General features: G+C 37.8%; 1 protein-coding gene across 2 annotated transcripts in view; it reads right to left on the bottom strand.

The window, feature by feature from the left end:
- SMC1B (structural maintenance of chromosomes 1B) overlaps window positions 1-13,422 on the bottom strand; it is a 71,336-nt gene that overhangs the window by 54,663 nt on the left and 3,251 nt on the right. The window lies entirely within an intron of this gene.

The following is a 13,422-nucleotide window of genomic DNA, read 5'->3' as shown; positions in this document are numbered from 1 at the left end:
ATAGACAACATTTCACATGTACTGCCTTAACTTGTTGCTAGAGGAGTTGCCTGTTCTATGTGACTCCACTGCAGAAGGATTCTAAGAACCCTGTGCAGGTTTCTTCAGTTGGCTCCCTATGCCTTCCCTCTCACTGAGTTTGCTTTGTTCCTTTCACTGTAACACAGAACAGTTCTAAGTACAACTATACCTGAGTCCCATGAATCCTCTTAGTGAATCACTGAAATCAGAGGTAGCCTGGGGATTCCCAATCCACATGGCAAATTATTACCCAGTCATGAGCCCATGGATAGCTCCAAGCCAATTTCCAAAGTGTTGTGTCATTTCAGCTACTACCATCTCTATTTCTTTCTTTCTTTTTCACATTTCTTCCCTCATATCCACAAGCAACTTAAATTTCCAATAGCAGAATGGGTGGAAGGTAATACAAAGAAAAAATACTGTCAGCCACTAAAAATATGGCTTAATTTTAGTTTACAATCTTTCTAAAAAGAACCAGAAGTGGTTAAAATGCTATAAATTTATTTATCTAAATCTCAGTGAACTAATGGGTATGAAACATGGCTTTTTGGGTCAACTGATAATCTGCAGATTGAAAGCTATTATAAGACAGAGCAAATATAGGACAAAGTGAACATTCATTGAACTGAATTAAGTCTGACTGTAACAGAACTAAACGGAAACTGGTTTTGGTCAATCCTTATTTAACATCTGCCTAAAATAAACACTTGCTTGCCCAGATCCATTTATTCCATTAATATCTTCTGAACAGCTATCATGTGTGAGGTCATGAGGACATGGTAAAAGAAAAAGACAAAAAGCACCCCTGTCTAATGAAGATTATACTCCATTAAGAGAGACACAACATAAATAAGACAATTATATATCACAGTAAGTGTCATGAAGAAGGAAGATGGGTGATGAAATCGAGGATAACCTGGAGACTCGACTTCAGTTAGAACAGTCAGGAAACATTTATTAAGAGCCGACCTGCTAATTAGTGTCAGCTTAAGACCCATCTGCTGAAAAACATGAATGAATGAATGAACCAAGTCAAGACTGGGGACCTCTGCTGTAAATAATTCAAAACCAACACCAAGAAAATAATAATTCCAGAAGAATTATCTTTTAGACTATCATCACTTGATGAAGATGGACCAAATACTCAAAGATGTAAAAATTACACTATTGCTATCCCATCTCAAAAACCTCAATCTTTCCATTCATTTGCTTTCTTACCTAACAGGCTGCTGAGTCCCTCTGCATTCCAATTCTGTCTATCCATTCCATTTCCTCCTTTCCCAGGCTTCTGCTCATTCAAGCCCTCCCTATACTTCTCAAACTCTGTGCTCTCACTTCCTTAAATCCACGCATTCATTCTGCAGACATTTACTGAACACCAGGCACTCTGCAAAATACTAAAACTACAAACAATAGGTAGGATTCTCTCCCCAGGTGTTTACTGTGGGGATATGATAAATTTTCATTGAATTCCATTTTGTGCCAGAGATTCCATATCCATTATTTTATTCAGTCATTGCAAAACCAACTACCTCTATGAGGTAGGTTTTAATTTGCATTTCATAAATTAAAAAGTAGAGACACAAGGTCAAACAAATCATTTGTTTTGGAGATAAGTATCTGGATCTAAAATCTGTACTCTTCTTACAAAAAGCAGAAAATTATAATCCACTATAACAAGTTCTAAAATAAAAACACACATTCAAGTACTTAAGAGAGTCACAGACTACTGGAGGCTCTGAGTAGACTTTAGCAGATGATTCCAGTAATTAGAAGTTTCGGGAGGGGGATTCTGAAGGTAATAATACTATTCCAGGAAAAGAGAACAGCTTAGTCATAGGTACAGAGGAGTGAGAGAGCATGGTACCACTCCAGTAAGAAATGGCAGATAATTTTATATAGGTGGAACAGAGTTTACCAGGTTGGAAATGGTAAGAGAAAAATTGAACTTCATGCTGAAGATTACGTGAAGCCACTGGAGGACTTTAGGAAGAGCAGTGACTTTTTCAGATAGGTTTTTATCAATTTCTTGGATAGTAACCCACCAGAAAAATGAGCAAAGGACATGAAAAGGCAATTTGGAGAAAAAGAAAATGAAAAGGCTGTTACACATATGAAAGCATACTTGAGTTCCATCATAATAGGGGAAATGTAAATTACAACTGTATTGACTAGCATATGTCAACTATCAGACTGGCAAAAATCCAAAATTTGAAAATATATTCTTTTAATGAAGCAGGAGGGAAACAGACCCTCTCATACATTGCTGCTGGGAGTCCAAAATGATAAAACTGCTCTGGAGGGGGAATTTGGAAATAGCTAACCAAATTATAAATCTGTTCATCTTTACTTTTCATTTGAATTTCAGTAGAGTTAACATATCTTAGTTTCAGGTATACAATACAGTGATTCAACACTTCATATATTACTCCGTGCTCTGATGGTCAGTGTACTCTTCATCCCATTACCTGTTTCTTCAGTCCCCTATCCCCTCTCCTCTGGTAACCATCTGTTTATTCTCCATAGATAAGAATCTGTTTCTTGGTTTGTCTCCTTTTTTTCTTCATTTATTTGCTTTGTTAAATTTCACATGAGTGAAATCACATGGTATTTATCTTTCTCTGACTTACTTTGCTTAGCATTATACTCTAGCTCCATCCATGTTGTTGCAAATGGCAAGATTTCATTCTTTCTTAGGACTAATACTGCACTGTATATACATACCCTATCTTCTTCAACCATTCACCTATTGATGGACATTTAGGCTGCTTCTATATCTTAGCTATTGTAAATAATGTTGCATGTGTCCTTTTGAATTAGTATTTTTGCATTCTTTGGGCAAATACCCAGGAATGTGATTACTGGATAATAGGCTAGTTTTAACTTTTTGGGGAACCTCCATGCTGTTTTCCATAGTGGCTACACCAGTTTGCATTCCCACCAACAGTGCACAAGGGTTTTTTTTTTTTTTTTTACAAGGGTTCCTTTTTCTCCACATCCTCACCAACACTGTTATTTCTTGTGTTTTTGATCTTAACCATGGCAACAGATGTGAGGTGATAACCTCATTGTAGTTTTAATTTACATTCCTTGATGTGGGTCATCTTTTCATGTGTCTGATGGCCATCTGGATGTCGTCTTTGGAGAAATATCTGTTCATGTTGTCTGTCCATTTTTTAATTGGATTATTTGCCTTTGGGGTGTTGAGCTGTATAACTTCTTTATATATTTTGGATACTAACCCTTTATTTAAATCCACTCATCTTTTTTTTATTTAAAGATTTTATTTATTCACTCATGAGAGACACACACACAGAGAGGCAGAGACACAGGCAGAGAAAGGAGAAGCAGGCTCCATGCAAGGAACGTGATTGTGAGACTTGATCCTGGGACTCCGGAATCATGCCCTCAGCCAAAGACAGACACTCAACCACTGAGCCACCCAGGCATCCCCCATTCCTCTTTTGAGCCAGTAATTCACTTCTAGAAATATATCTCCCTGATATACAACTACACAATGGCAAATACGCAATTATCCAATTAATTATAGGTTGTTTCTAACAGAAAAAGAATGGAAACAACTCAAGTGTTTAAAAATTAAAGGAATACCTGAAATAACTATATAACAGCCCCACAATGGAGAATTATACAGCAAAAAGTGAATAGAAGATGTAGTCAATGAAAAAAAAACAGTGCATAACAGCATATACAGTAAAAAACAAATTTAGAAGTAAAGAGAACTGGGTGGTTAGAAGTAGCAATACATACTTATTTGCTTGCATTTGCAAAAAGGAACACTGAAAGATAATCAAGAAATGAAAGGTCACCTATACAAAGTGGAGAGTAGCACACAGAAACTGACTTGGATATCTGTTTGCCTCTCCTGGTCCATTTTCCACCCTGCTTTCTGCCCTGTATCAATAGGCTCTCATATCTTTTGGCTTCTGGTTGGATTTGGCCAATGGGGAGCTCTGGCAGGAGGGAAAGAAAAGAGTGGGGTCAGGTATTTATTCCCCTACTTCCCTCTCTGTGATGTGGCTTCCGACTAGCTGTGTCCTTTGACAGGTCACCACTCTTAAATTTCCTTTTGAGTTCCTTCCTCTCTGGACCTTGGTAGTGACAGATCCATTGTGCTAACCCTGAAACTCCTCTGGTCCTGGGAATTCCTTTATAGCCTCCCACACCTTTGTAATTAGTCCCTTTGTAAATAATCCTTCCACAAATTGTCCTCATTTGAATGTGCCACCTGTTTCCTGTTGGGACCCTGACTGATAGAGGGAACATGGCAGAAGCAAGATTTCTCCATGTATACCTGTCTATAGCTTTGACCTTTGAAATACATATACATCTTGCCCTTTTTAGAAAAACACTAAAATTTTAAGTAAATGAAAACAAAACACTAAAATTTTGAATAAATGAAAACAATCAGAAACAAATAAACTTAACTGAGTATTAAATTGGTGATAGTCATGAAAATGGTGCATTTCAAGGGACTTCAGATCACAAAATTCTGACTACATTCTTCATAGGATGTATTTTAAAGACCAAAAAGAAATAGAAAAGATTCTAAATATCCTTTGATATCTTTATACTAAATAATATACTATAGAGCTATATATATTATAATATAATAAAATACTATATAATAATATACTAATAACATTTGGAATGTTATTGGTAGTTTTAAAAGTTTTCTTTATATTGCACATTAAAGCAAATATGTAATTATATTAGTAATGTTAGGAACTAAGATTTTCAGAGTAAGAAAAAACATCTGCAATGACAAGAATCAGGAAACAGTAAAAACATAATTGTGTTAACACTGAATGGAGGGGGACGCCTGGGTGGCTCAGTGGTTGAGCATCTGCCTTCGGCTCAGAGCATGATCCCAGGTCCTGGGATGGAGTCCCACATTGGGCTCCCTGCAGGGAGCCTGCTTCTCCTTCTGCCTGTGTCTCTGCCTCTCTGTGTCTCTCATGAATAAATAAAATCTTAAAAAAAATAAAAAACAAAACTGAATGGAGGGGTGTTTGGCTAAGTCAGTTATGGGACCAACTCTTGATTTTGGCTCAGATCATGCTCTCAGAGTTGTGAGATCCAGCCCTGCAAGGGACTCCATGCTTAGCAGAGAGTCTCCCTGAGAATCTTCCTCTCCCTTTGCCCCTCCCCCTGCTCTATCTCACAAATAAATAAATACATCTTAAAAAAACTGAATGGAAACATCAACATGAATTCAATTTGTTTTGTATTTTATTTTTTTAAAGACTTATTTATTTTAGAGAGAGAGAGAGAGAGAGCGAGTGCCTGTGCCCACACAAGCAGGAATAGGGAGGAGGAGAGACTCTAAAGCCGACTCCACACTAAGTGCAGAGCCCAAATGGGGGCTCAATCACACAATCCTGAGATCATGACCTGGGCAGAAACCAAGAGTCAGTGGCTTAACCAACTGTGCCACTAAGGTGTCCCATGAATTTGATTTTTAAAAATTACTATAACATGGAAAGATGCTCAAAATCATATTAGTCACTAGGGAAATACATATCAAAACCAGAATGAGATACAATTTACATTGACTAGGATGTCAAAACAAAAAAAGTAACAACTACTGACAATGTGGAGAAATCTGAACCTTCATTCATTGCCAGTGGGAATGCTAAAATAGTGCACTTACTTTGGAAAACAGTCTGGCAGTTCCTCAAATGCTAGGCACAGAGTTATTATGCCACCCAGCAGTTCCACTCCTAAGGTAGACACCGAAGAGATATAAAAACTTGCCTACACAAAGATTTGTACACAAATGTTGAGAGCAGAATTCAAAACCACCACAAAGTGGCAACAACCCAAATGTCCTTCAACTGGTGAATAAATACAATGTGGTTTATCTTGCAATGAGATATTATTCCACAATAAAGAGAAATTAAGTACTAACACATACTATAACACAGAGGAACCTATTATGCTAAGTGAAGGAAGCCAGACACAGAGGCCACGTACTGCATAGTTTCATTTACATAAAGTGTTCAGAATAGGAAAATCCATAGAAACAGAAAGTAGATTAGTGGTTGCCAGGGCCTGAATCAAAAGGAGATAATGGAGAGGGATTGCTAATGCATACAGGGCTTCTTTTTGGGGTGATGAAAAGGTTTTAGGATTAGATAGTGATGACAGCTACACAACTCTGTGAATATAATGAACATCACTGACTTGTATTCTTTAAAAGATGAACTTGATAGTATGTAAATTATATCTCAATAAAACTGCTATAAACAAAAGAACAAATCTGTAAAAGCACCTTATACATTTTCTAGCCTCAGCCACTGAAATGGCCTAGACCTGCTATTACCCAAATCCACTGACCAAGTGTACAAAGTATCCCTTGTTCCCAGATTGTGGTGGTCTTTAATAACTTCCCTTCAAAAAGAAACCAGAAATACTTGGAGAAATGGCTAATTCCAAGTCTGAGGCTCGGAAAACTGAAGAATAGCCTGGAAACTGGGACATCTTATGTCAGAAAGCAGGAAGATTTCAATTAATGAGGTCATGACTAAAGGGCACAGGAAGAGGCTTGAAAGAGCTCCTATTGACTAAAGAAATGACAAGGTGAGCATCAAAAAGATGAATGATTTTGATGTATTAAAATACACTATATCAATGAAAATTCATGAGTTCAAAATGACAGTAACAAAAAAAGAGAAAAACTCATTTTTACCATTTGTGGTAAAATTTTAATTTTACATTTTAATATAAAACTTTTATCTCTGTAAATACTAATTTAAAAGTACAAGCATTTGGGTTGCCTGGGTGGCTCAGTTGATTAAGTGACTGCCTTCAGCTCAGGTCATGATCCCAGGGTCCTGAGATCAAGCACCACTTTGGGTTCCCTGCTCTGTGGGGAGCCTACTTCTCTCCCTCTCCCTCTGTCCCTCCCCCCAACTCATGCTCTCTCTTGCTATCTCTCTCTCAAATAAATAAAATCTTAAAATGAAAAGAGGACAAGCATTTACCCTGTTTTTCTAATGTGAACTCTATGTTAGGTTTCTAATAATCCCAGTCAATAAAAAAAACTTTTTTAAAAACAGGGGACTACCATTCAATGAACATAGAAAAGCATGGCCCATTAAAAACTCAGTTTTGCAAACCTTTATGAAATTCTGATTCAGTCAAGATTATTATCTGGCATTAATACCATCTGGGTAGCACATACAGTAATTTGTCTGACATTGGTTGTAGCAATATTTTCCTAGATAGGTTCATAAAGCAAAGGAAATAAAAGCAAAAATAAACTATTGGGAATCCATCAAAATAAAAAGCTTCTGCACGGCAAAGAAAATCAACAAAACTAAAAGACAACCTACTGAATGGGAGAAGATACTTGCAAATGACATAGGCAATAAAGATCAACATCTAAAATACATAAAGAAGTTATACAACTCAACTCGGGTAGCCTGGGTGGCTCAGTGGCTTAGCGCCCCCTTCAGCCCAGGGCCAGATCCTGGAGAGAGGGGATCAAGTCCCAGGTCTGGCTCCCTGCATGGAGCCTGCTTCTCCCTCTGCCTGTGTCTCTGCCTTTCTCTCTGTCTCTCATGAATAAATAAATAAAATATTTTTAAAAAGAAGTTATACAACTCAATACCCAAAAAAACAAATAATGCAATTTAAAAATGGGCAGGCAACATGAACTGGTATTTCTCTAAAGACATACGGATGGCCAACAGACACACAAAAAGATGCCCCACGTCACTCATCATCAGAGAAATGCAAATCAAACTATAATGAGATAATACCCCAGACCTGCCACAATGGCTAAAATAAAAAAACACAAGAAACAACAGTGTTGGCAAGGACTTGGAGAAAAAGGAACCCTTATGCACTCTTGGTGGACAGTATGGAGGTTTCTCAAAAAGTTAAAAATAGAACTAGCTTATGATCCAGTAATGACACTACTGGATATTTACCCAAAGAATACAAAACACTAATTCAAAAAGACACATGCAGCATTATTTACAATAGCCAAGATATGGAGGCAGCCCAAGTGTCCATCAATAGGTGAATGGATAAAGAAGATGGGGTATGTAAATACAGTGCAGTATTAGTCATAAGAGAGAATGAAATCTTGCCATTTGCAACAACATGGATGGAGCTAGACAGTATAATGCTAAGTAAAGTAAGTCAGAGAAAGAGAAATACCATGATTTCACTCATGTGGAATTTGAGAAACAAAACAAAGGAAAAAAGAGATAGACAAACCAAGAAATATTTAAAAAAAAAAGAAAAAAGAAACAGACTCTTAAGTATAGAGAACGAACTGATGGTGACCAGAGAGATGGTGGGGGGAAGTGTTAAATAGGTGATAAGGATTAAAGAAAACACTTATCATGATGAGCACTGAATAATGTATAGAATTGCTGAATCACTGTTTTGTATACCTGAAACTAATATAACGCTGTATGTTAACTATACTGGATTTAAAATTTAAAAATAATTTTTTTTAAATTTTGGTAAATGGTTGATAAGGAACATTTGTCTAATGTCAAAGTAACACTAACTACTATACTAGTTAGAAGGGAAAAACTAATTATACAATGGAGTGATTGATCACTGTCACCACCCTACCACTAGGTAAAACAAATAGATATTATGTGATTTAATAAACTGTGAAGTACACAACATCATCTATGATGGAGTCTAACCAAAAATGTTTAATTTGAGTCCATCAACCTATTTGGTATTGAATTTTTTCAAATGCCTATCAAAAAAATAAGATGGATCTTCTTTCTTGTGGGAATAGATGAAGACTACTGAGGTAGCAGTGTGGCATATCGATTAAAGTGGGGTGAGACCAAAGGCTGGGAACTCAGGTAAAAGATTACTACATTAATCCAAGGAAGAAATGATGAGAGCCTGAAACAGTGATAGTAGTGGCAATAGAGGGAAGAGGACAAGGTTATTAAGGCAGTAGAACTGGCCTGGATTGGTAACATTCTAGGTGTGACAGGGAGAATTTATAAGGACGAAGGAGAATTCATTTAGTTGGCAGCCATACAAAACTCTGGGAGAAAAGCATTCTAAAGTCCAAGGAACAGGGACGCCTGAGTGGCTCAGCAAGTGAGCGTCTGCCTTCAGCTCAGGGCATGGTCCCAGGGTCCTGGGATCGAGTCCCAAGTTGGGCTTCCTACATGGAGTCTGCTTCTCCCTCTGCCTATGTCTCTGCCTCTTTCTCTGTGTCTCTCATAAATCAATCAATCAATCAATCAAATCCAAGGAACAGCAAATGCTAAGACCCTGTAATGGAAGTAAGACTGGTCTATGTAAGGAAGGCAAAAAGAAGGAAAGAAAGTCAGATAGATAGACAAGACAGACAGGCAGGCAATTCTGACTGGAGCATAGTAAACATAAGGGAAGAAAATATTAGAGAAGAGAAATACACAGGGCCAGATCATAAAGGGCTTTGTGGATTATGGTAAGAAATACTGGATTTTACTCCAAGTGTAGGGAAAAGCTAATGGAGAGTTTTAAGTGGAGCAGTGCTCGGACTTATAGGTTGACTTTTTTAGTTTGTTTTTTAACTGCTCACTCTGGCTGCTGTGAGAGTGAATTGTAGAGAGACAAGAAAGAAAGCGGAGGGACAGGTTAGGAAGTTATAGCAATAGTCCAAAGGAGAGCTCTAGTAGCTTTGACTGGGTGATAGCAGTGCAAAGTGGTAAGAAACAATTGGATTCAGGATGTATTTTGGAGGTAGAGTTATTAGGCTTTACAGAAGATTAGATGAAGGAAGTGGGGTGTAAAAGAAGGAATATAGCATTACTCTGGGTTTCTGGTCTGAATGAACCAGTAAATAGCGCCCCTTACTGAGCAGGTAAGATCTAGGAAGTAACAAGTTTGGGGGAAGTAGGGGAGAGGAAATTTACTACTCTTTCTGATTACAGTATTCTTTAAAGATTTTTTTTAAAGATTTTATTTTTAAGTAATCTCTATGCCCAACATGGGGCTTGAATTAGACTAAGCCAGCCAGGCACCCCTGATCATACTATTTCACATGCTTATTAGAAATGGCAAAAAATGCTGAATATTATAGGCTAGGTATATAATTTTGAAAGTGACTAGCATAAGGATATATTTGAAGCTATGGGACTGAATAAGATCACTTGGGAAAAGAACACAGGGAAGACACACAGACTGAGGACATATTTCCAGGAGGTGGGAGGACTCTAGTGCTTAAGAAACCCAGGGGAGAAGCAGCCAATTTCTGAGGGCTTGCTGACAGGAGAAAATCTAGTTGGTACACAAAATCAGAAGAGCAAAGAGGCTCAAGGGAGAGACAAAATATGACCTATCATGCCCCCTAGACAGCAAGACCTTCCTCTGACCAACTTCTTTAAAAATACCCCCAGCATTTGATTCCCCTCCCGTTTCTATTTTTCTCCTTGATATTTAACACTTTAACATTCTATAAAATTTTTGATATTTTGTTGTCTCTCTGCACTGGAATGCAAGTTCTATATGGGCAGGGGTTTTTAATCTGTTTGTTTACTGATGAGAACAGTGAATAGGCATATAGCTTGCACATTATTTTTAAATGAATGAAATACCACTGAGATGTCAAACAGAGTGAGGATAGGAAATTGGCCACCGACTCTTACAAGATGTAGTTCAACGGTGACCTAGATAAGTGTCATTTCAGTGGAGCGTGGGACTGAAAACTGAGCACTGAGGATGGTTCAGAGTTTCACTGTACTGATAAAATGGAGCAACAGCCTACAGAGAAAGTGAAATTCAAGGGCTTTTTCCCCAAGCATTTCATTACAAAATTTTCAAACATACAAGAAAGTTGAAAGAATTTCATAGTAAACACCCATATATTTATCACTAAATCCCGCAATTAACATTGTACTATGCTTTCTTTTCATATAGCTATCTATCTATGTCACATCTATGTCATAAGAGTGAATAATAAGGCATGTATTAATGTCATATCTATGTCATAGGAGTGATAATAAGGCATGTATTAATGTCAATGAAAATTATCCAATAAGGGAGGAAGATACAATCCAAAATAGAAAGATAATCACAGAAGCAAAGAACAGAGGAGCGGGCAGGATGTAAATCACAAGTGGAGAGGATAGCCTTAGACTCAGGCACACTGTGGAATTTCCCTGATAAATATGCTTCAAAGTCTACCATTTTTCCCCCTATAAGGTTAAATATATCACTCTGGCAAAGACTTACACCATAGGATTCCAACATTATACACCACTGCTCCCTTACATATGCACTACATTTTTGCCAATTTGGGCTACTAGCAGTCCCACAAATAGACTCACAAATTTCTGGAAAAATACTCTTTACTCTTTGGGCCAGCTCAAATGCTAACTCCCCTAGAAAACCTTTCCTAATCTTTACCTCTTCCTGTCCATACCTCCCCAAATCAGATCTAGTATTTTCTTCTTGAAGGTCCATAAACCTTCAAGGGTTATTGGGCCTTCTATTTTAAGAAATGTGCCATTTTCTTATATGCCCTATGCCTTGGGAGCAGAAGCCTTCTTATTATACTTATCTTCTTCTACTTCCGATACTATATATATGCAAAAATATTTGCTAAACTTTAGTGGAAAACATCAAGGTTAAGACTAAACATGAAAATTTTCCCTTACCCACAAAAAAAAAAAAAACCCAACATTAGATTTACTAAAAAGAAATGAGAACATGTCAAATTCAGACAGGTGGTAGCAATAGGAAATTATTACAAAACATATGACCAACTAACTAAATTGAAGTTTAAGAGAAAATGAGTATAACAGAAAATTATCAATTGGTCTAATAAAATCTACTTAAATGTGCCAGCAATTCTGTAAGATTTTTAGAAAGATGATTTATTACAAGTGTTCAAATAAATATAGATGAATACCATCCATTAAATTAGTCATGGATTAGTATTATACTGAGTTTTGGCTATGATATAGAAGGAGAATGTGAATAGCCCATATAAAAATCAGCAATAAGTAGACCAGAACTTTTTGTTGTGGAGAGATGATATTAAGGTAATGCTGAAATAATCCACAACTGGCTTTACATGGTTCTAAGCAGTCTCTGGGTTACCAGTGATTCTCAGGAGGGAAGTGGAGCTTCCAGGGCAAGAGGGACAAGAGGAGGTTATAAAGGCATTTTCACAATAACCTCAAGATGTGTTGTGAATCACAATATGTATTGCTGAATTAAGAAGATAAGACTGGGCAGCCCTGGTGGCGCAGCAGTTTGGCGCCGCAGCGGTTTGGTGCCGCCTGCGGCCTGGGGTGTGATCCTGGGGACCTGGGATTGGGTCCCACATGGGGCTCCCTGCATGGGGCCTGCTTCTCCCTCTGCCTGTGTCTCTGTCTCTCTCTCTCTGTGTCTATGAATAAATAAATAAAATCTTAAAAAAAAAGAAGATAAGACTATCTTGAAACTTATGTTTGGCACTAGTTTAAAAAGGTTCAAAACACCATGTTATCTGGATCTTGACTGGCAGTGGGCAAGTAATTTAGGCTGCTTGTAGTATAAGATTTTACCCAAATACCCATTCAAAGTATTACACTGTTGGAAGTACAAAATATAATTGAGCAACCCTTCACATAATCACGTTAAAAGGTAAAAATCAACTGATGGTGGGCCTAGTAACCTGATAAATGAGTGGAGATTATTATAAATACTCTTGTATTCTTACCCTTACCTTCTCAATGTCTTTTTGATAACAGAATCAAGGACATCTGGCCAGAGAGAGCCAAAAGGAAGACTCAAGTCAGGAAAATTCTCAAATTATCGTTTTAGGCCTTCCACCTGCTGGGGTTATTACATCTACAGATTCTTACTGCAGTGCAGTGGGGAGCCTGGCCAGGCCCAAACTCAAGTCCAGGTCCTGCCACTTTCTGGGCAACCTTGGAGAGTCATCTGGTCCCTCTGAACCTCAGTTTCCTAAACCATAAAGTGGGATAATACCCATTTATGAGCATTGGAACAGGGATGCCAGGAACTTGGTAAAAGCTCCATGAACACTGTTTTTATTACAATATTCCCGTGTAAAAGGTTCCTTAAATCCAAACAGTTGTTCAGCCTCCTTAAAACCAATTATTTCCTTCAGCTCTCTCTAACTTAATCTTTGGAGGAGAAAAGGAAGGGGGTGGAAAGGAGAGGTATCTCAAGCAAGACAGTCACTCATGTCAAGCAGGGGCCTGTGTCAAGCAATGAGGTAGTGGGTAAGGGCACTGCAGCTAAGACAGATGTCACCTGGACCAGCACCCAGCTGACGACACACTCAGAACTGAAGACCAGAAGAAACAGAGGAGAAGGGTTTGCAAAGGCCCAAGACTAATTAAATCCCTTTAAAAAGAGATCTTTTGCAGCAAAGTGTCAGATTCCTCAGACATT

Source organism: Nyctereutes procyonoides, unplaced genomic scaffold, assembly GCF_905146905.1.
Source record: "Nyctereutes procyonoides isolate TBG_1078 unplaced genomic scaffold, NYPRO_anot_genome, whole genome shotgun sequence".
Taxonomy (NCBI): Eukaryota; Metazoa; Chordata; class Mammalia; order Carnivora; family Canidae; genus Nyctereutes; species Nyctereutes procyonoides.
Note: the sequence above shows the minus strand (reverse complement) of the source record. Positions and strands in the feature narration are given on the sequence as shown.